Genomic DNA, 21,670 nt, shown 5'->3' with positions numbered 1-21,670 from the left:
GGTAGAGGATCCTCAGCAGGACGGGAATCCAGCTGAAGGTGAAGCCGGCTCGTCGTGCTCGTCAGCCCAGCGCTCAGAGCTCCCTGGCGCTTCATTCTAGTGCGTGCGGGTGTTTTAATGTGACACCTCCATCCCCGTTTGATGCTGATCTCCCGTAGGCTGGCACGTTGGATCGGTGCTGTCCTTGTCTCTAGTGGCCAGGCCTGAAATGGGCCGGCGGGTGAGTCAGCTGGGGATGGAATTCTCTGGCAAGCTGACCAGTTTTAGGCTGAAATCAAGGCTGGGGAGCTGCCTGCAGGCACATAGGCTGCTTGGGTTTTGGAAAGATGTGAAAAAAAGCAAAAAAGGAGGTAATTTTGTAAATTTTGTTCTGCAAAAAGTCCCTTTTTAAACCTTGCTAGGGAGATACTGTACATGCCAAAGTGAGATCGCTCTGAAAAAGCAGGCTCGGTTCTGAGCATGAGCTCATAGGCTCCCAATGCATTCCCGCCTGGAGTGAGTCATTGTTCCTTTTGTAAAATCGCATTGCAGCTACATCATCCCCAAAAGCTGTTTTTCAGCTGAATTTAGGGTGTTGACACTTGCTTTAAACAAAGTAAAACTGTGGGGGCATTTATCAGATGAATATCAAAGTGTGTTTACGTGCTCTGGAGTTGTGACTCCCGAAGCGCTGGAAAATGAGATCAATTTGTACTTGTTGGTGAAAAACCTCTGGTGCTGGGGTGCAGCTTTCTGGGGCTTGGGACCCTCCGCTCTCAACCTGAGGATTGCAGCAAGTACCGCGTGTCATTTGAAATGCTTAAAGTCCTCTGAAAGGGGCAGAAAAACATGCATGTGCTTTTGCTGGTTCTTATTTACTTTTCTCTCCCCCATGTCACTTGTTTCTTGCAGTAACTGTGGGATGTTGAACTCCGGCTCGTTGCGATAGATACTCTGGCAGTTTGTCCTTCTAGGAGTGTGAGACCGGGAGTTTGTTTCCATATTGTGGCGCTTTGTTCTGTAACAAAACTGGGTCGAGGTTCCAACCTTCTTCCATGTTACGTTTTTTCTAATCGTGCTGTTGTGTCACCATAACTGTACAGGCTGGAAAATGGGTCTGTGATTGGGTTTTTTAGAACTGTTTTTAGGAGCAACATTGGTTCTGTTAAAGGGGAAGCAGGAACAACTATTGGAGAAGGGGATGCCAAGTGTACATCAGGCTGGCTTTTTCTTACCCCAAACTGTACGTACCTTTGACTGGAACAGCCTGAGCTGCCAGCGGTGCCAGGATGCTCATGGAAGTCTGAGAGTTGTGCTTTAGTGAGGGTTTTCCTGTATTCCCCTCTGGAAAGTACTGTGCATTTTCTAGGTGTTTAGTAGTTCGGATTTGCCAGGGTTTCAGGCATGGTGAGAGGAATTGCTGTGCTATTCAGTAGAAGGCGGTTTATCCTGGGTTAGGCCTGGCCTAGGAGCTGCTCTCCGCAGTGACTAATGCCGCCAGTTCTGTTCCCCGTGGGTCCGTACGGCTTGGGCTGCGCCTGGGGAATTACTGACGATGCTCAATCTGAAATGCTGTTAGAAATACGGAGGGAAAACCCTATTGCAAACAGCAGCTTCTGGATAGCACTTTTAAGCGTAACTTAGCATTGCTCAGCCAGTTCTAAGGGCTTAATTCCAGCTGTGAGCTCATTTCTGTCCACCCTGAGCTTCCCTTTCTGTTGGACCGAAACGGTGTTAACACCAAACACATGAGAACTGAGTTTGGAACTTTGCATTTGGTAAAGGCAATTTCTCCTGCAGTTTTATGAGTGTAGTGCTCTTTTAAAAGATGCTGCTGTGCTTATCTGCACTGGTCTTGAGGAATCTCAGAGCAGTTTTCCTGCCATCCACAGATAACGAGTTCATAGCAGGGAAAGTGACTGGAAACCTCAAAACTGTGGAGGAGCAAAGACAAAAATCCGTGAGCCAGTTGAGCAGAGGCTGCGGATCAGGCTCAAGAAGCGAAGAATGAGACAAAGAACTGAGTCATCTGCTCTTCCTTCCTTGTGAGTGTTGTGGTGGGAGCGGATTGTTTCTCTTGTGGGTCATGAATCAGAGCAATTAGGAAAAGGATTCTAGATCTGGACTTCTTACTGAGCGGGAGCTGTGGGTTTGAAGGTGATTTAGATAAGCAGTAGTAACTTAAATGCATTTATGTTAGGAATCCAATAACAAGTCATAACAGAAGTTATTGAAGCCCAGCTTCAGCAGCATTACTTTGACCGAAGCGTATATAGTATTTTTTCTTAGACTGTATTTTAACCCGTTGAAGCGTTTACAACGTGCGGATGGAAGGGTATACCCAGCTCGTGTTCTGGGGACGGGGTTTTTTGAACTAGTCTTTTTGGTAAAATGCACTATTTTTTTCATTGGGATTTGTACAGAGCATGTAGGGCAATAGGATCAAGTGTCACATTGGGGATTACAAATTTGTCCTGGAGTGACCCTCTTAGTAGCTCCCACTGGTGTGATTGGTGACTGGCTGGATTTATAGGGATGTATATCTGCATTAGCTCTGGCTTGATGTAACTCCAGCTTATTTACTTTTGGTCCAACCTATTTTCAGCTTGGGAATTCACTTTTAAGGGGAGATCCTATGATTTGCCTCAAAGTAGCATTTTCGGGCTTGTATTTCCTCTCCACAGTAACTGTAGTTTTATGAGGAATGGTTGTTGTGCACTGGATGTCGCAGGGCATCGTGTGCCGCTGCTGAAAACCCAATTAATCCTGTCAACTGTGTATTTATTTGAGACCTGTGCATGTCAACGGTGTTGAAAAGAAGTTTTGTTGCATCAGTAGTTGTCTTGTTCTTAAAACTGCAACAACTTGGTTTTGCTGGGCTGTGTTCCTCTGCGGGCAGCTCTACCGCACCTCCCTCTCCTCTCCTCAATAAATAGGAATTGGAAAGAGTTGGGGAACATAAAGAAACTCCTTGCAATTCCAAGCTTAATTTTCCCCAGCGATGATTTTTCCCTTGCCAAATTCCCTCTGGTGGCCGGGATTGCTGGAATCCTCACCCTGCGGGCACGGCCTGTGCTCCCGACGTGATCCCAGCAGCGGCCATTGGGTCCAGTGCTGTGCTTTGCTGGATTCCCCGCTCTCAGCGGGTTAACGCACGTTCCTCCGCGGGCAGGATCTCTTGGAACCACGTTGAGGTAACGGTCGTCCGGTGCTGTGCTTTGCTGGATTCCCTGCTCTCAGTGGGTTAACGCACGTTCCTCCGCAGTCAGAACCTCTTGGAACCACGTTCAGGTAGCGGTGGATCAGTAAATGGTTGTGATGTGCTGAATGGGACCAGCTGAATTTGTCAGCTCACAGCAGACAGCCACGTTATATGTTAAATATCCCTGTGCCTTTGAGAAAGGCCTTTGGTCCTAAAGCATTATTTATTTGTTTATTTTTCCCTTTAATTACCGTGCGCTGTGGCTGTGCTACAGACTCCGCCGCCCTGTGACTTCTGCTCCTCCGCCTCTCTGTCCTTTGCATCCGGATGAGCTGAACTCACATCTGGCCAGTGCTGCTCTTTTCCTCCCTTATTTCTGCCTCTTCCCCACCAAATCCTGTTTAGAGCCCCCCTGAATGTATCGTGTGTGGTGTAGCTTGCTTTTTTTTCTTCCAAGACCTTTTAAAAAAGCCGTTTGCGGGTGGATTGGAGCGTGTAATTTAATCCAGTGCTCCTGCAGCCCTTTGCTCTGGCTGGCATCAGCTGATGCTGCGGCTTATCTAAACACACTGCAGACTTCGGGATGTTTGTGCCCCTGGGGGATTGACTTCCTGTGATAAAATGTGATTCCCTTTTAAAGTAGAGCTCCGTGGTTATATAATGAGAGTAGGAAATGGTCCAAAAGTGACACAGGGGGAATAGAAGAGTTATTTTGGTAACTGACCGTTAGTCAGGAGAACAGCAAACGCGCTCGGGAGCGCGCTGGTAACTTGAATTCTCTTAGGAAAGTGAGAGGAGTGCATCTGAGCAGTTGAGTGCCCAGGGCAGGGCGGTGCGGGGAGGTCACCCTAAGGATGAAGCTGTTCGGCGCACATCTCGGGTTCCTCCTCGAAGAATTAACTCTTCCCAGTCTCCATCCGCCCTCCGTTAGCTGCTGTGTGGCTCTGGAGAATGATGCACCTTCGAGGGCATTCTCGCTGGTGTTCGCGTGGATTTAAATCAGTATCACTTGTGGTTTTTTGTAGACGGCCCTTTTAAGGAAATTTAAGATTGATTCCAGATCTTCATGTTTTACTGTGTAGTGAGATAATTTTCTGTCTTCTTGCTCATTGTGGTTTTGATTTATTTATTGCTCTTTCTTTATTTATGCTGTTCTCATGGTTTTGTATCAGTTTGCCTCAAAGGAGTCAGCAGTCATTTAGTTCCCAGGTCCTGCTCCCTCAGTAACCTGCGCTGAAGTGTTCAGCTTGGAAATGACACCTCCAGCCAAAGAAATGGGGGATTTACTGCTCTTGAGCCACGGTTTCAGTCTGATTTCATATATAAAAATGCAGTGTTGTGGAGAATGCATTTCTAGCTCTTGGGGGACAGTCTGAGGTCAGCATAGCTGGATTTTTGGCAGAGTTCAAGTGTGCTGGTGTGTTCCAGGCCATCGGGGACTTCTGAACAGCAGTGTAATACTGGCATGGTTTTCTTTTCTCCTGTATACAGGAGCAAAGGGGGGGCTGAGTTTCTGTAGGTGTAATAATTGCACGTGTGGAGTCCAGCTTGAGAAGGCCAGAGGTTGATCAAAACTCACCAACTTTTCTTCCTTCGAGTCCGGGGATGTTTATTTTCCCGAGTATGTAATTTATCTGTAGCCGTATTTTTCAGCAGGCAAATATGCTGAGTGTGCCTCTTACATTCCCCACTGAAACGCTCTGGCAGGCTTCCCATCTAACATCATTTGGAGGTGCTGATGTCATCAAATGGTTGAACGTGGACAGCAGAGGAAATTATATAGTGCACAACTTGCTCTTAGTCTGTTGAAATGGAAGGCATTTGTTATTTTTATATATTTTTACAGTAGTCATTTGTGGTGTTCAGTAATTTTGCTTTTCCTCATTTGTTTTAATTGAAGATATGGCAATTTATTGAACGTCTAAGGCTAACGGGGGAGCAAAGACTGTGTTATGTATCCTTAATGTATCATCAGCGTTTCAGTGGGAGTTATTTTTGTAGCTCTCTTCTAACAATTAACCAATTTGCAAATGTGGAGGAGTGATGCTGTGAGTGCATGAAAATGGGGGATCTTGGTTGAAACGCATTAGATCATCCTGGCTGTAGAACTGGAAAACTGTGCCTTTTTCTAAACAGTTATAGTATGATTTAAAAGAAATGTCACAATTTCCAAGTGGAGGAATAAATACAAACAGAGGTTTGTGAGCGATCCTGTGACAGCAGTGAAGCCAATGAAACGGTGTGAGATGGGAACTCTGCTCTGGCACACGCGGTCACCTCCAGTGGGATCATTTTCCCTGCTGAATTTTCAAGCCATGCCTTTAAGGAAAGGTGACATCCTGAGTGACTTGGAGGGCCTACACTTTGTCCTTAAATCATTTCAGTTTTCAAATGAAAGGCCGTTGGATCTAATTATTTAGGCAACAAAAGCCTTGGACTGAGCTGAAAGGTGTTCCTGGGTTGTAAAGAGAAGTCAGACTGCGGTACCATGGAAGCCGAGCATCCCCAGCTGCCCTTCTCCTTTGCTGATGTTGGGATTTTCCAAGGTATTTGCTGTCAGCAGGCCTGCAGAGGCTTTACATTCAAGCCTAAACTGTTGTTGTGCGAATAGAAGTAGAAAAGAAAAACAACAGGTCAGAATAAATTGAATATACTGGGGGAGAATAAAAGCAAATAGTTGAGCGTGGATAGCAGAGGAGCAGGGTGAAGTTAGTCACGCTAGTGGCTAAATAACCCAGCCCAAAAGTCTCCATAACTCCAAATAAAAATCCTCTCTTTGGTTCCCGCTGTTACCTTTGTCCCCTGGGCGCTGTTTGTCACACCTGCAGGTCGCCTCGGTGGCTCTCGTGTCCCTGCTTAGCATCCCTGGGAGTTCTTCTTGTCATCTTTCCAAGTACAGGAGCTGTAAGTTCTCGATGAAATGCCTTGTATTATACTTTTTTGGAAACATAATGCCAAAAAAGGGAGTTGTATACTGAGAGGGCCTTTTTCGTCTGCTAAACAGGGACGTATTTTATGGAGTTGACTCAAATCTTGCTTTTTTAGTCTGGAGATTGCCGGTGAGTTGTTCTCTCAGCTAGTTTTCACTAAATGACTTCTGCGTTTTGGTTCGTGTCAATTGTGTGCTTTGCAATGCTAAATCTTAATTCTGCGCCTGTTTTTCTTTCGCTTCTGCTGACCAAGGTGAGAATTCTTGCACGGTGGGGGTAAAATCCCCGGGAAGATCTGGGCGGGGGTTCAGATACCAGGCAGCTCAACCGCAGCGGAGCCGCCCGATGCCCGGGTGTGAGCAACCCTGCGCTCTGCCCGCCGGCCGCAGCGTTCGTTCTGCTTCATCCAGCACAGAAACACACGCTGAAACACCACTCAGGGCCCAGAGTGGGGGGCTAGGAGGGGGACAGACAGACAGGCTTTGTAAGTCATGCGTTTAGGCTTGGCTTGTGCACAAAGCCTGACCCCTGTGTGTGAAGCGCCCAGTGCCAATGTTTGGTTGGTAACGCGCTTTCCAGAAGTGGGGTGGGTGGGTTTGAACGGTCGGGGTGGGGAGGAGACAACCAGGACCTCAACTCCCAAGACGTGAAAAGAATGATACTGTGGCCACTACTTCATGTATAGATGTATATAATAATGTTTTATTGTTGCTCGTTTTTCAGCAAGGCTGCCTTGGGCGGTAGCAGCCTCCTCCTTCCATACTGCATGTTCTGTTCCTTCAGCCCCAGCCCAGGTTTGTGCAGCTCAGAGTGTTTTCTTGTCGCTTCTGGAAAAAATGCCAAGTGTAAGTCGAGTGGTGCTCTGGAGTGTAACAGTGGGTGTTGTGTCAGACGCCACGAGAAACCAAACACAACCAAAATGGAAAAGCAAACCAAACACAACCCAAAACAGAAAAGCAAACCAAACAAAACCAACAGTAAAACCAAACAACACCCCCAAAAAGAAACAAAACACCCCCCCCCACATTTCCCAGACCACTCTGATAACTTGTCAGAAGTCATCCCCTTGTAATTATAATAATTTGGCTAAAAAATTAAAAAAAAACCCCAAACTTACAAATATTCTAAATCTGAAGAGGTAGGAATGTAAGAAGGAGAAAAAAAAGAGAGGCTACTGAATATTTTCAAATAATAAAATGCACCTTTCCATAAAACATCTTTCCCACTCAATCCCAGCTGCAGCGAACCGTCTGCAGCCCCACAGCACAGAACAAAAGGCTTAGTGGTGGGGTTTGCTGTTGGGAGTGATCTCATCCCCGAGCACAGGCGCTCGCTGGGCGACGCGGGCTGTTCGCTCAAACACAAGGGTCCTGCCGGGCTGAGCCCCACCGGGGCTGTTTGGGGCGCCCATCGGGGCCACGGGGCTGTTTGGGGGCCCATTGGGGTGCTGGACAGAGCCACAGGACCCATGGGTCGCGTTCATGTCGTGGCAGCAGGTCGGAGGTGCTGTCTGTGCAGCTTCTCAGTTTGGTTCAGAAACAAGAGCCAACCTTTGAGGTGGGTTAAGCAAGAGCTTGTGGATTCGGTGATTCAGTGCACTTATTTTTCTGGCAATCACACTGATTTTTTTTTAAGACTCTATAGGAAAAACTCATTAAAAATGATGTGACGCTGATCCCTAGCTTCATAGTTTTAAGTTATTTATGTTAAAGTTTAGTACAGCGAATCAGTAAGAATTCTGTATTAAATTCACCGGTCTGTATTTTGCACTGAACTCCTGCCTTGCCAGGGTCAGAAATGAAGTCATTTCCTACCAGGCGTTCCCTTTAGATGAACCTCATCACAGACCTACAGCAGAAAAGGATCGAGAGCCTCCTGGAAATCCTGCACAGGGACACTGGGAGTGACCCTGGTGTGTACATTGGGAGTGATCCTGGTGTGTTTGTTGGGAATAACCCTGGTGTGTTCGCTGGGAAACGTGCGTGCTGGGCACTAGTGCTGCTGGGCACTGGTGCTGCTGGACCGAGCTCTCGGCCCTGGCAAATGAAACAGCCGAGGGGTTTGTTCTCCTGCCCCTTCCCTTGCTGTGGGCACCGCCAGGGTTGGGGTGCAAGGTGATTGACTTTCCGTCAAGATTCTGGGAGCAATGGGATTTTATTTAGTAGCGCAAGTGGTGTGCAGTGAAACGCCGCGTGCTTTCTAGCTGTTTTCCCTTTAAAAATTATAAAATTGCTGCTTTAAAGTATGCGGTTGACTGGAAGAACTTCGTGTAGGGAGAGCAAACTCCTGCGGTTCTGGTGGGAGTTGCCGGTTGTATCTGTGTGGCTGGCGGAGCTGGAATTCAGCGCTGTGCCAGGAACAAGGGGAGGTTGGTTCGCTCCAAGTCAACTTTAGACACAAGTCATAGCGTTCGTTGTTTGTGCTCCCTCGCGTTCTCACGCCGCGGGGTGGTTGTTGTCCTTGGATGCATCGGGAGCCGGTGCCGGTTTAAAATGCACCCTCCGTGTGGAGGGGCAGCCAAGAAGCTGGAGTCTGCTCGAGTGCAAATACTTTATTTCTGTCCATTAATGGAATGCTGAGAACTGTAAAAAAAAAAAAAAAGCAGGCTGGTAGAATGATACTTCTTTAATTTGCCTTTGCAGTAAGGGATTGTTGCTTGGGTCAGCGGAGGCCTTGATACACTGAACAATGACATTTGGGGTATCTGTGCGTGTTCTCCCTCCTGTGTGTGGGCTTCTCGTGGCTCTGCAGATCTAATTCTGATAGCTGTGAGGGGCAGAAGTCAGCTGGATTAAGCACACCGCTGGAAACTGGCTTTATTGGGACATCCGAAGGGGATTGTCTTCGTTGGGCTGTAGTACAGCATTGATTTTATTCGCGTAGCTTTTGGTTTCTGGAGGCATCACTGGAGATGTTGAAGGCAGTCAGTCCGTGCACTGATTTATTCGGTGCTGATGTGAAGTAACGCACGGTCCTGCCGGGGAGCGGCTGCTGCTCTGAGATCTTCCCAGCAGCGATCGCCTGCCTCCATAAGCACAGAACAAGTGTCTGGTAGCGGTTCCACCGGGTCCCTTCGCCCAGGGCATCGCTGTCGTGGTGACGTGGATGCACTAATGCTGCTCTGAAGTGAAGCAGGTCTGTGCAGAAGGATCTTCCAAGATGCCGAGTCTCTCACTTCTGTTTCTTTCCTGCAGTTCTTCTCCATCTCACTTTTTCTTTACTGCGATTAAATAGCGATTTGCAGAACTGCAGCAAAATCCAAGTGCTGCAGCCTCGTGTCCTCCGCACCGCTGGCTGGTTTGGTCATGGCCATGATAACTGATAATTTAAAAAAAATCACATTTAACGGATGTGGGTGAATGGTCTTGCCCCTGGTGCTCCGCAGCCCCCTCTGCGGGGTGTTGTTATCGTTATAGAGCCTGGCTGTGGCAAATCCGCCCTTGCGTGGGTTGGGTCTGAGGTCCTGAGGCCATTTGTTCCTCTGTGCTGGTTTGACACAGCTGTCTGCACCTTGGTGGAGCCTGTCGGCCTCTCACGTTGGGTACCGAGACTTGGTCCCGCTCGTTCACACTGAATTGAACAAATCTCTTTTGAAGGGGGTTGCATAACGGGGAATCAGTGTACTTCTGATCCAGGTAATGTTTTGTTAGCTTTAGAAACCTCAATTATCTTCTACCCTTGTAAATAAACATCTGCAGGATTCACCAGGTAGTTTCAAGGCCAGCCACTTTGTCTTGAATTCGCCAAGGAGTGATATTGTGTTGTAAAAGCCATAAAAGCTGTAGTTTTGATGCAGAATATGTGGGTGTTTTGGCTCAAACCAAAGGTTTACTCGCAGTCTTATTCTGACTGGTGGGTTTCTCACCCCCTTGTAAAAAGGGAGACTTTCCCAGATGGAGCTGTGTGTGTTTTCCCATGTGGTCCCACGGGGACTCTCCTCGTGGGGAGAGACACAAGTTTCCTTTGGGCCAGGACTTCACATTTTTCACATCTCAAGCACTGACTGTTGTGGAGAGCCCCAGAAGCTCTGGTGAGCCGGGCTTTGTGCCTCGGCAACGTGATACAGCGGCTCACAGGCCAATAACTAATTGTTAATGATCTCAGCCGTATCTGGCTACACGGTTCTGACCTTTATCTCCCTTCTTCCCTTTCAGCAGGTGCGGGTATCGCTTTCTGCCTGCGCCGGGAGCACAGATCCGCTCTGGCCCGCTCTGATTTTAGCGGGGAGTCTGAAACGTGGGTGCTGGATGAAATAACGGGAGAACGTTTGTTTGCTTTTGAGTGCTGGTTGCTGTGGTGGCAGAGGGAATGTGCTCATATTAATGTCTGTAATTACTGTGTCATTAACTTTTCTGTTAGAGGATGCCCTCTAGTCTAGAAGCAGATATTTTGATATCAAGTAAGGCTTGTAGTTTCTGTGCTACCAGCCAGCTGTGACTCCTTTTTAGCTTGAAGAACAACGGCTGCCTCCTTCCGATCCATATTCACGGTTTGGCTCTTGAACGCAGAGAGAAATCTGTTGATGATGCAGAGACTGAACCTGTTCTCTTCGTGCAATGCAAAATCCAGGTTACATTCTTAATATATTCCTTGGTGTGCTAGTTGCATTGCTGTCTGGCATCATTTAAAAAGAAGTTGTGTTCCCTCTGTCTCACATGAGCTGATGATGCATCTTTTGTATCATCACTGATGTGGAAATCGATATGGAAAACGTGAAAGGAAGATGAGGTTCTGTTGCTTGTAACTACTGAATTTTGGTGTGGAATTATCATTGCCATTAGGAGCGGAGTCCACAAAAATGAAGCAGAAAAGCACATTGATTTCTAGCACTTCGTTAGGAGACTTATACATGTGTGTATTTTATTTGTTCCCCTGTCCTTTCCTCCTTCTGTTTCTTGCTGCCGTTTTGCCCCTCGAGAAAGCAGAGAAGTTTCCTTGGCTGCCCCATTATATGGAAGGGCTGAGCATCTCTGTCTCTGGGAAATGTCGCTGCCGGTTGTCTCTGAAAGCGCGATGAGGACAACAAACATAGAGCCACGATGGAGCTCTGTCCTGCTCTTTGCTGTGGAAATGTGTGCCCTGAACTCAGAGCTGCTCCCAGAGTTAAATCTCCAAAGAGCAACTAGTTCATAAAATATAGCACCGTAAACAAAGACACTGAGTGTGCTGTTGTGTGGATTCATCTTCGAGTGGTGGTACGACCAATTTTTAAGGGCATATTTAATGCCGGTTTTGGTTCCTCTTAAATATTCCTAAACAGCTTAAATATTTAACCTAGAACACACAGGTTATTAAACCTGTCAAACTGATTTGCTCGGATACTGATGTTTATTTCAAGCACATCTGAGCATGAGAATTTGGTCTATATCGGTGGCATTTCCTGGACTGTCTTATGGTTTGGTGTTGTATGTGTGTTTGGTTTTTAACTAACGTGTGCTTTCAGAGCCTGGAACCCAGGGTGCTGCTCGGTCTGCCAGCGTGTATTCCGCTTCCTTTTGGTACTTGATGGGTGCTGGTGGGTCTGTCCTTTATCTCCAAAGCATTCCATGTCAAATCTACTGTCATCAATATGTTTGCAAACCGAAAATCAAAAAATGAACGCTAAGTCTCTCTGTCTTGAAGGCAGTTCAGGGTCGAGACGGGGGGTGGAGAAGCACAGATCAACAACGGTGCCACGTCCGAGTCCCCAGGGCCCCGTAAAACCCATTCACGAGCGCCACGTAACCTCAGCTTGGGGAGCACACACTGTTCTCTGGGTGGCTCCTCTGACATAACCGTTCTGGAGGGGTGGTAGGAGGTGTTTGAAGGTGTGCAGGGCTCTGAAGCGCTCAGTGAAGTCCCTTAGCGCTGTCCCCAAGCAGTGACCTTGGCTCCTGCCATGCTAACGTGTCACCACTGGGCCAGTGTGCAAGGGCCCAAAGAGCTGGGGAGCCCAGGCTCCTCGTTGTTTGCCCACGCTCGTGCATTAGCTGGCGCTGCAGACAGCACTTAATCTGGTCTAATTTGGTAAAATTGCTGTTGGCACCTGCAGCTTCCTTCTTGCTTTCCCTTCCCCGAGGCAGGACGGCGTGTCACAGCCCAAGTGAGCTCATGGCTTCTCCGTCCAGCAGCTGGCTGTATCTGATACACACTCATGGGCTATTTTTAGCTGTGTATCACTGACTGCTCTGGCTCTTTGATCTGCGCAGGGCGAGTTTAGCATCTGGGAGAGCAGAAAGGAAGCGAAGAGCCCTGTTCTCGAACCATCTCCAGATGTGCCAGATGAGGCTGTGGGACGGTGACAGTGTTCTGTACTGATGCACCGGTGGGGACGGAACGAGTAAGGGAAGGATGCTTTTCATTTTACGTGTTGAACAGCCTGTTTCCTACTGATAAACGTACTTGAGGCTTGTTTGCTGGGCTTGGGACCTCGGTGCCCTTTACACCTTGCAGCTAGAAGCCTTACGGTTCTTCCTCACCCTCCTTACCTGTGTCTGAAACGGCTGCCTCCGTGGAGCAAAGGTGAAGCGTTAACTGTGGCGTGAAGGGGCCTGAGCTCCAAGTTCTGCAAAGTGAGACCAGGAGTGTCCATGCAGTTGAGAAATGCAGCTGCTGGAGTAATGTTTGCCTGTGTGGAGGGGGAGACGAGGGTCCCGGCAGCTCCATGCTGGTTCAGACTGCTGAAAACGTGCGGTCACCTTGCACTTTAAGGTGTAAGAAGTGAACCAGGGTGGTGAGGAGGGAACTGGGCTGGAAATAGCCCTGTATTTTAGGTGATGGTACGGATGGGTGACCTGTGCTGGGAAGGGGAAGAGGAGAACACGTGGGGAGTGGGCGCTTGTCCACGCTGACCTCCCGGGGGGTGACCTGTGGAAAACGGATGTGCCAGGCATGAGGTTTGGATTGAAAGGAGCAGCCAGAGCAGAGGGGCTTTCGAAAGACCAGCAACAATGATAATGACTCGTCTGTTACGAAAAAAAGCATTGAGAGGTAAGACCTTGCAAACAGCACTGCTGCTTACAGTAGCAGGCTGGGGAGCCTTTCTGGGGCTGTGTTCTTTGGGCTGGGCTGACGGGAGTGCCCAAACAATTGAAGTGAAAGCTGCTCAGAGTCTGGCGTCTCTGGCTATACCTGTGCAAGGGAGTTCCATGGTCCTTGGTGACTTCTGGCAGCGCTGGCAGACGGCGTCTGTGCGGTTTGGTTTTCAGAAGATTTCCTGTTGCAATGCGTGGCTTTAGGGCAAAGCTGGCGGATGCTCTTGAGGAGCCAGCGTGGACCAGGAGCTGTTTGTGTGGCCACCCTGGATGGAAGAGTCGGACTGGACAAGTGTGACCGCGGCCCCTTCCTGGGCCCCGCGGAGCCTGTGCTGACACTGAACATCCAACATCCTCGCGGGGACGTCGCCTCCGTGTTCCCTGGTGATTGCAGGACGCGCAATCAGCTCCGCAGCCTCTCATTAGAGGGCAAGTGGCATTTGAATAATGAAAGCTGCTTTTTCTCCTCGAGCCATCATTAGTCAAGTGCCATCTGAGGAATTCAGTTTAACTCAAGGGTGTTCCTGTTTCAATCATAGTTCACAACTTGACTCGGGGTCTTGCTGCTCCGTTTTTTAATGCGCATGCAACTGCATCTTTACTTTCTGAACCTCCATAACATCTTGGATCATTAAAAATGCCTATTTTGGGTCTATCCTAGCCAAAAGAGATGGCAGGGAGCGTGGGCCTGTGCTTTGACAGGAGTCCCAGCGGAGCTGTATTGATTAGATCTAACAGGAAGGAGAATTCCGGAATTCTTAATACCTTTATTTTTAGCTGCAGTTTGGCTGGGCGGGCGGCTTACTGTTCACTGAATGGCTCCAAAAATAAAGCTTTCAGGAGAGGATTAAACTTGAATGCGAGAGGCCGATTTTCTTATGCCTCGGTGTTCATGGAGGGAGGTGGTCAGGAATCACCGGGCTCCTGAGGCGCGGGTGTTCTGAACCCAAGCTGGAGCTGCGGGAGGGCGGCCGCCGGGGCTAATTATGGTTAATTTGGCCCGTTAGCAGCACGGCCCTTCAGCTGTGAAACAGATCCTTTGGTCTGGCTCAAATCACTTCTTTTATTGAGCTTCTGCTGCAGAGGAATGGGCTTCATTGTTTCTCCCCAAGCGCGTTTTCTGCCTTGGTTTTGGTTTGTGTGCTTTTGCTTTTTCTTTCTGTGGATCTGGATGTTTGTGTGTTAAGTGTGCTGGGTTTTTTATGTTTAGGCAAATCTAAAAGATCTATAGAAAGATTCAAAGGTGGTTTCTAACACAGTATTTATCTCAGCATTCTCGTGGTGGTTTCATGTGCAGTTAACTGTTCGCTTCCACCCTCCTCAGGCTCTTTGGTTTTGCGCTAACGAACCGAAGAGCTCACCCCTTAATGAGCGTCCCTTGCCCTGTCCAGCCTTTGGGGACCCTTCTGGAAGGCCCTTGCTGGGGCTCTGACACTGGGGAGTTGCCAACGTGAGTCACTCTTCCCGCTTTCCCCGATCGTTGCCCGTCGCCTCTATTCCATTTTTTCCGCTGTGCTATAAAACCAGCGGCGCTTGTGCAGCTGCTGATTCATCGAGTGCAGGAACCTCGCCGCTTTAACTTTGTCAAGCCGAGTTGCTGCAGAAGACTGTTTGTTAAAGCCTGTCGTCTGTGATGAGGGTGAAATGTGGATGTGAGCACTGAGCATCCTCTGCTTTACAGTTGAGGACTCTTATTCCCCCGTGTTCTCCCTGCAGTGGGAAGCGTCGTCCTGCAGGCGCCCAGCATTGCGTGACTGCTGGGGAAGCTGGCCTTGCTGCTCATGAATATTGAAGGTGATTCACTCTTGGAGTTGAGTGAAACTCCATCTTGTGTTGGAAGACTCTCTAAATTATTAGTTTGACTTCAGCACTCTCCTCTGTCCTGGGAGGATCTTGGCTCTAAGGCCTGGACTCCAATCTAAGCCCAGCAAATACTCTTGGCTTTTTCTGAGGTGCCTCGTGCAAGCGTGCGAGCGGGAATTTGGTGCTCGACAAAAATTCCACTATATATTTGAGAATAAATTATCATTTTAGGGTCTTGGTGAGTTCAGTTATGAGCGAGGAGCTGCTGGCTCTGAAGGTGGTTTTCCTTGTGTCAGAGTTGGAATGAACTTGCTGTGAGCATTATTCCTCCGGGAAGGGGCTGGGATGAGAACCTGAGATGCTTTAATCTCCGGGTTTCGTGGCGCCCGTGTATATATAGCTCAGGGTTTCCGAGCCGTTGCCTTTGCCCCGTGGTATTTGGCAACGTGACGCTGTTTGCATGCGGAATCCGGAGCTGCGTGTGCGCGCCCGCCCGGCTCCTCGTGGCCCATGCGGATTGGAGACGGGAGCTATTTAAAGGCAGCTGTTTAGCTCGAGATTTGCAAACAAAGTGTGAAGGCTGAGAGACAAGAGGAAGAGAAAAGATGAAGTGGCTTGTTCTGCCGGGAGATGGGAAACGCAGCCTCCTGAATCTGGGCATGAGAAAACAGAGTGGTGCTTGTTTAGAGAAACAGGGAGCCCATGGAGGCATCTGGTGTGAGAACCGGCACGTTCCTCCTGTTAGAAACTGAACCGCACTGGAGTGCGTTGTGTTTAGCTGGGTAAGAGCGACCATCCTGCACAGAACGGGAGGTTTGCTCTGGTATCTCTGTCTGTGGCAGGACAGCAAGAGAAAGGGAGCTGGAGGCAAACCCCGTTCATACAGAACGTATAGATTATTGGGACCAGAGGCTGTCTAGTGTGCTAACCTGCCGAGGTGGCTGCAGGGAGCCTCCTCGTGCTGGGTTTGGGTGGTTTTCAGGGTGAACTGTACACGTTTCTCATGGGCCAAGGCGGGGGTGTCCTCCAGCCCCAAAGGGCCACCGGAGACTGGCAGGGACAAGAATAGTTGCTACTTAAGGCGGTAAGAACCTTCCAAATTATAAATAAATAAATGAATCGTTAATGCTGGCCCTGAAATATGTATGTGCTTCCGTGACTCTTCAGAATAGCTGTTGTATTATGGATGGGGTGGGTTGGATGGGCTCTCAGGTGAGAGGGAACGGGAGGTGGGGATGGGGAGTCAGAGGAAAGCAGTTTGGTGTATTAGGGGGATGAAAGCAATTCGGTGGGGGAAAAAGAAAACTGGGCGAAGGTAGAGAAGCCATTGAAATGCGCAGTAACAGAAGCACGAGGAGCTTGGGAAACAGAAGAGCTGAGGAACAAGAAGTTCTGGTGCAGGACGTGGAACTGGATCCTACCGGGCCAGCAGATGTGATGGGACGGTGTTTCTGATAGCGCAGGGAGATAAGCATCCAGGGCGGGGGTGGTGCCTGCCATTATAGGCTGCTCGTCCTCTCCGGGGGCGCTTTGCACCTAATCAGAGTCGTGCTGGCGAGAAATGAGGTTGCAGACTTGGAATGGGGGTGGCAATGGATAGATGGATGCCTCTTAGCATTAAAACAGCTTCCAGTAATATTTCTCCAAAATGGAAAACAATTACAGCTCATAGTGGAACATAGAAGTCAGTATTTGCTGGCCAGCAAATACTTGTCCCTTCTCTTCACCAGCACTTCTGCAAGCGGTTGGGCTCTCCCCCGTTCATTAGGTGAGGGGACCAGGTGCAGTCGATCTCCGACTCCTCAGGACCCGGTGCGCAGGACTCCTTACAGCTGTCGCTTTAGCAAACCTGACCGATGGCGGTAAGGAAGTGTTCGGCCATCCCTCTTGTCCGCCAGGAGCGCCCCGCGCGTAAGGAAGAAGCCACCTTTACAGCTGGGGGGCTCAGCCCACCGTGGCAGCACAGGACTCCTTCAGGCTTATTTAAAGAGCAGCTGGAGATGCGTGTTTATCAAGGGAAGAAATGTGTTTGCCAGACAAACGCACTGGATTAGACTTTCCTGGTTGATCCAGCACTGCCCCATTTGGATGGAGTCGCAATGCCCAAATAAACAACAAATACTTCTCATTTGCTTTGTTCTGCTGCAAAAGCTAGGGCTGTGTGTTTGTTCGGTTTTGTTTTTTCCTTAGCAAATCAAGTTGATTGTTTTCAGTGCAAAGACGTTGGAATATCTGGTGTGAGAGCCTGGTGGGCTCGCAGCAGCAGGTGTGGGGTGAACTCTGATGGAACAGGGCCCCGATGCCCCCGTTGATCACGGGGGGGAAAGAGACACGAGGCACTGGAGCTGTGCGCTGGAGCTGTGTGCCGGAGCTCCTCCTGCCGAAAGGGCAGCGTTAGCAGTGCCACGGCAGCCGGGCGCAGCCAGAATGCTCCGGTGTCTCAGTCACACCCAAGGTATTTCTCCTTCCCTCGTCTCGCTGAGGAGCTCCCTTTCTGGAGGGAACGGGACTATTGCAGAAGGTTTTTCTCCCTCCTGAGTGCTTTACCGCTTCCTAAAGCTGCAAGGATAGTATTTTCCCTGTTTTTTCTCGTGTAACTGATGCTTCATTTCCCCGCTGGCGGCCGAGTTGCGTTCCCGAGCAGGTACCGGGATGTTCTGTGCTGAGGCTGCCTGGGTTACGCTGGAGAGCAACTTGGGTGTTTCTCCATGTGGATCGAGATACTTCATGCTCCGTGGGAACAAATAGAAACTAAATGGAGAGGATAAGGAGGAGTATTTTGATAGGTTTGGTTTTTTGGTGGATATGCTTGTTTCACAATAAAGAAGCATAATGAACAAAGCGTGAAATAGCGTGTAGAATAATTTGGGACACAAGACTCAGTAGATAAGGAGGTGGTTCCCTGGTAAAGCTGCTGGTTATAGCTTCACTGAAATTATGGAAAACACACTGAAAATAGCCTCATGTGTGCAAATGAAATACAACTCATGCGTGTTTGGGTTTTCTTAACAATTTCCCTTTAAGATATTACTCCAAGTATAGTTAATCCTTAAAAGAATACAGCACATGTACTCGGCTGCGTAGGACATCCAGTAATACCCATTGGTTTTGCCTTGTGAATGGATTTAAGGACTGTGCGAGAGGGTCCGCTCGGAAGCTGTAACGGGGTGTTTGCAAAGAGCTGTTGAGATGCACAGTGAGGGAAGAGTCGGTCGCGGTTCTCACGCTGTGTCCTCAGTGTGTGAACTCGTGCTGTTCCTGGTGCTGCGCAGGCTGCCTGGTGGCCGTGCTGGGGCTGGAGCAGAGCTTCTCAAGGCTCAGTTCATTCTGAGTGCTGTACATCATCTCCCAGTGAGCTGAGTTCCCGGTGCTCTCGTTGTGCGCTTTCCTTTAACCGCGTTTGCCTTGTGTTTTGCAGATAAGCGGCTTCCGAGGACTGAAGGACCTGCCCAAGGGAACGTCTGCTTTGAGGTACGAACTGTGCTCTTCTAACGACACACCACCAAACCGTGAACTAAAAGCAAAGGTTTGATAGTGTGTGCGCACACTGAAATTCAGTCTGTTGTGGGAAACCCAGCCGCTGTCTGGAGGTGTGAACGGTGCCCATCTCTGGAGGGTCAGGAGCAAAGCCAGGGGCGTCAAATGGTGTCCCTGTGGCTGTAAAAGGCATTATTCAGAGTTCTGCCAACAAACGTTGCTGAAACGCGCTTACCTTTCCATTCTTGTATGTTAAACGCTCCACTTACTGGTCTTTTTGCATCCTTTTGGGTATTTATTGAAGTTCCTAACGTCCCCCTGCTTCTGTTTGAGAGAGCAGCGCTGCGTGTGACCCCCAGTAATGTCATTTCTGGCCACTTGGACCTTCTTTTCTTGCCTTTTCTGCTCCAAAGGGCAGACGTCTTGTTTAACTTGGGTGCTGAAACCTTCTTATCAGAGTAAGAGGGATACAGAAAGTGAAAATGAGCAAATGAGTCATTAAACCCCAAGTCTGCTCTGGTTTGTGGGGCGTTTGGAGCAGTGGGTCGTTGGTTTCTCATCCCGTGTGAAGGCACCGTATCGCTGCTTGGACTGAGTTTATCGTCAGGTCTGCACGCTGAGAGTACGTGAGGTGCAGGTGCTCGGGTAAGTTGTTTTAATGAAGGAATTGCAGTTTTTTAGTGGTGTTTACGTGGACCACGGGACCTGGCGTCTGTGCGGCGCAGCAGGATTAGCCGGCAGTGATCGCTCTCAGACCCTGCCTTTTTCTGGGAGCACTGTCACCCTCTTTACTCCCCTAACTAACACAAGTACTTCCTCCTGCCTTCACCTGGAGGTAGTTTAGAATGTAACCCAAGGAGACGCAGGGCACAGGCTGCCCAGGAATGACCGAGCTGTTCTGTCTGTCTGTCCGTGCCATCCAAAGTGCCTGGCTGTGAAGAACGCAGAGGAGACAGACGGATGCAGTTCAATTGCAGCTTGTTTGCACATCACCAGCTCTACCAGGGTTTCCTAAAACTGTCTTGACGTGACAGTCGCCTCACATGTGTCCTGGAGCTCTGTTATGGCTCTGGGATAAAATTGTTCCTAAATATGCCTTTTTTTAGTCTCCTTAAATGGCAGGCGCAGAGATAATGGCAGAGGTGCCAAGTTCTGTGTTTCCAGTCGGCCGATGCTCTTGTGCCCATTCGTGATGCGGCTGGGGCAGCCGCACCGGCGCCGCTTTGCGCCGTGCGCCGCTTTGCACTGTGCGCAGCCACACTGCCCAAAATCCTTCTCTAAAACTCAGGACAAAAGCCAAACGAGATGGTTTAGTCCTCTGCGTGGGGTGGAGGGCAGGAGGTGCCCCAGGTGCTGTGTGCGCCTTTCACGGGGCCATGGGAGGTGGGTTGTCTTGTCCTGCGGGACTGAGCTCCGCGTGCAGTTGGGCAGGGGTGCTGGAGGTGTGTGAAGGCCCTTCCTGCACGTCCTGGGCTTCAACTTCTTGTTTTCCCCCCTTTCCACATCTCTTAGCTCCAATCAGTGTGACCTTACATCTGCCACACTCCTTGGATGTCTGGAATCAATCTCAGTCTTCCACTTTACTGGGTCATGTCATTAACTCCCAAGTTGTCTAAGGGGTGATTTTGCTGTGAGTTTGCTAATTTTCGTCCTTTCTCTTCCCCATTGTCCAAAAAACGAGAGTTAGAGCGTAAGCTGCCCCTCGGAGCCCCAGGAATACATGTCGTCGTACCACTCAACATTTGTTGTTCGGTGCTTTCAGGACATGGAAACCAAACAGGTGTTTCCCACAGACTGTATTCAGCAGCTAAAAATGCTTCCTGCGGTAATTTATCCGGGAACATTTAATCCGCGCTGGATGAATGACGGCAGCTTCCTCCCCAGCATCCTCCGAGGAGCGGGACTTGCCATTGTCCGCGTGGGGCGGCACCGCCTGCGCGCTCCCGTGGAGCCACAGCAGGGAACATCCCACAGCATCCCGGAGTGTCAGGGAGTGCAGGGACCTGGGAAGCTCATCCAGTGCAATCCCCCCGGAGCAGGAACACCCAGCTGAGGTTCCACAGGAAGGGGTCCAGGCGGGTTTGAATGTCTGCAGAGAAGGAGACTCCACAACCTCCCTGGGCAGCCTGGGCCAGGCTCTGCCACCCTCACCCCCAACAAGTTGCTTCTCAAATTTAAGCGGAACCTCCTGTGTTCCAGTTTGCCCCCATTGCCCCTTGTCCTGTCACTGGTTGTCACCCAGAAGAGCCTGGCTCCATCCTCCTGACACTGCCCCTTTCCATATTGATCCCCAGGAATGAGTCCCCCCTCAGTCTCCTCTTCTCCAGCTCCAGAGCCCCAGCTCCCTCAGCCTTTCCTCACACGGGAGATGCTCCACTCCCTTCAGCATCTTGGTGGCTGCGCTGGACTCTCTCCAGCAGTTCCCTGTCCTTCTGGAGCTGAGGGGCCACAACTGGACACAATATTCCAGGTGTGGTCTCCCCAGGGCAGAGCAGAGGGGCAGGAGAACCTCTCTGACCTACTGACCACCCCCTTCTAACCCACCCCAGGTCCCATTGGCTTCCTGGCCACAAGGGCCCAGTGCTGGCTCATGCTCACCCTGCTGTCCCCGGGACCCCCAGGTCCCTTTGCCCTACACTGCTCTCTAATAGCTCATTCCCAGTTCTGTACCAAACAAGACCAGAATCCTGTTTGGCTCAGAGTGTCCCTCAGAGATAAATGGGCTCTCCCTATGCCCTCTGTTCTGGGCTCTTCTGACCAAGCGCAGTTGCGTGTTTGGTCATCTTGCTTTCTTAAACTGCAAATGCTGACCATGACTCCTGTGGAGCGAATCATTCTCTGAAGAAACTCATAGACCCTACCTGATAACGCAAGACCTGACATCTTCTATTGCACTTTCTTTCAGGAAAGCTCAGCTTTTGTTTGCTAAGCAGTGCCTTGTTTTTCAGCCACGGTTGAATGTATTTGTTATCGAGAGTACGGAAATGTAAATACAATAGTGGTTCAAGTGCAGCAGCTCCTCCCTTCCTCGTCTGCTGGCTTCCTGCACTCGTTTGGGAAGGCGGGAGCTGTTCTGTGGTGCCTCTGTTCATTCACATGCGTTCCCTGGGCCTGAGAAGTGACGTGGGGCCTCTCGCTGGAGCTCCTGTTGGCGTTTTCTCCAACCTGAACACTGGCCAACAGCACATCTTGGCTTCTCTCCACGCCCCCAAACCTTCAACCAGAAAACCATGCGGGCACCGTTCTGCGTGGACTAAGTCAGCTCT

The 21,670-nt window shown here is 49.6% G+C and overlaps 1 protein-coding gene across 7 annotated transcripts in view; it reads left to right on the top strand.

Annotated features, from left to right (window-relative positions):
* MAP4 (microtubule associated protein 4) overlaps positions 1-21,670 on the top strand; it is a 144,931-nt gene that overhangs the window by 5,308 nt on the left and 117,953 nt on the right. For all 7 annotated transcript variants that reach the window (XM_065831683.2, XM_065831685.2, XM_065831687.2 and 4 more), the window contains exon 2: positions 18,346-18,398. The gene's annotated coding sequence lies outside the window, so the exon portion shown is untranslated. The remainder of the gene's footprint in view (positions 1-18,345; positions 18,399-21,670) is intronic.

The sequence above is a fragment of the Patagioenas fasciata genome, chromosome 2 (assembly GCF_037038585.1).
Source record: "Patagioenas fasciata isolate bPatFas1 chromosome 2, bPatFas1.hap1, whole genome shotgun sequence".
NCBI lineage: Eukaryota > Metazoa > Chordata > Aves > Columbiformes > Columbidae > Patagioenas > Patagioenas fasciata.
This window is presented reverse-complemented; position numbering and strand designations above follow the sequence as displayed.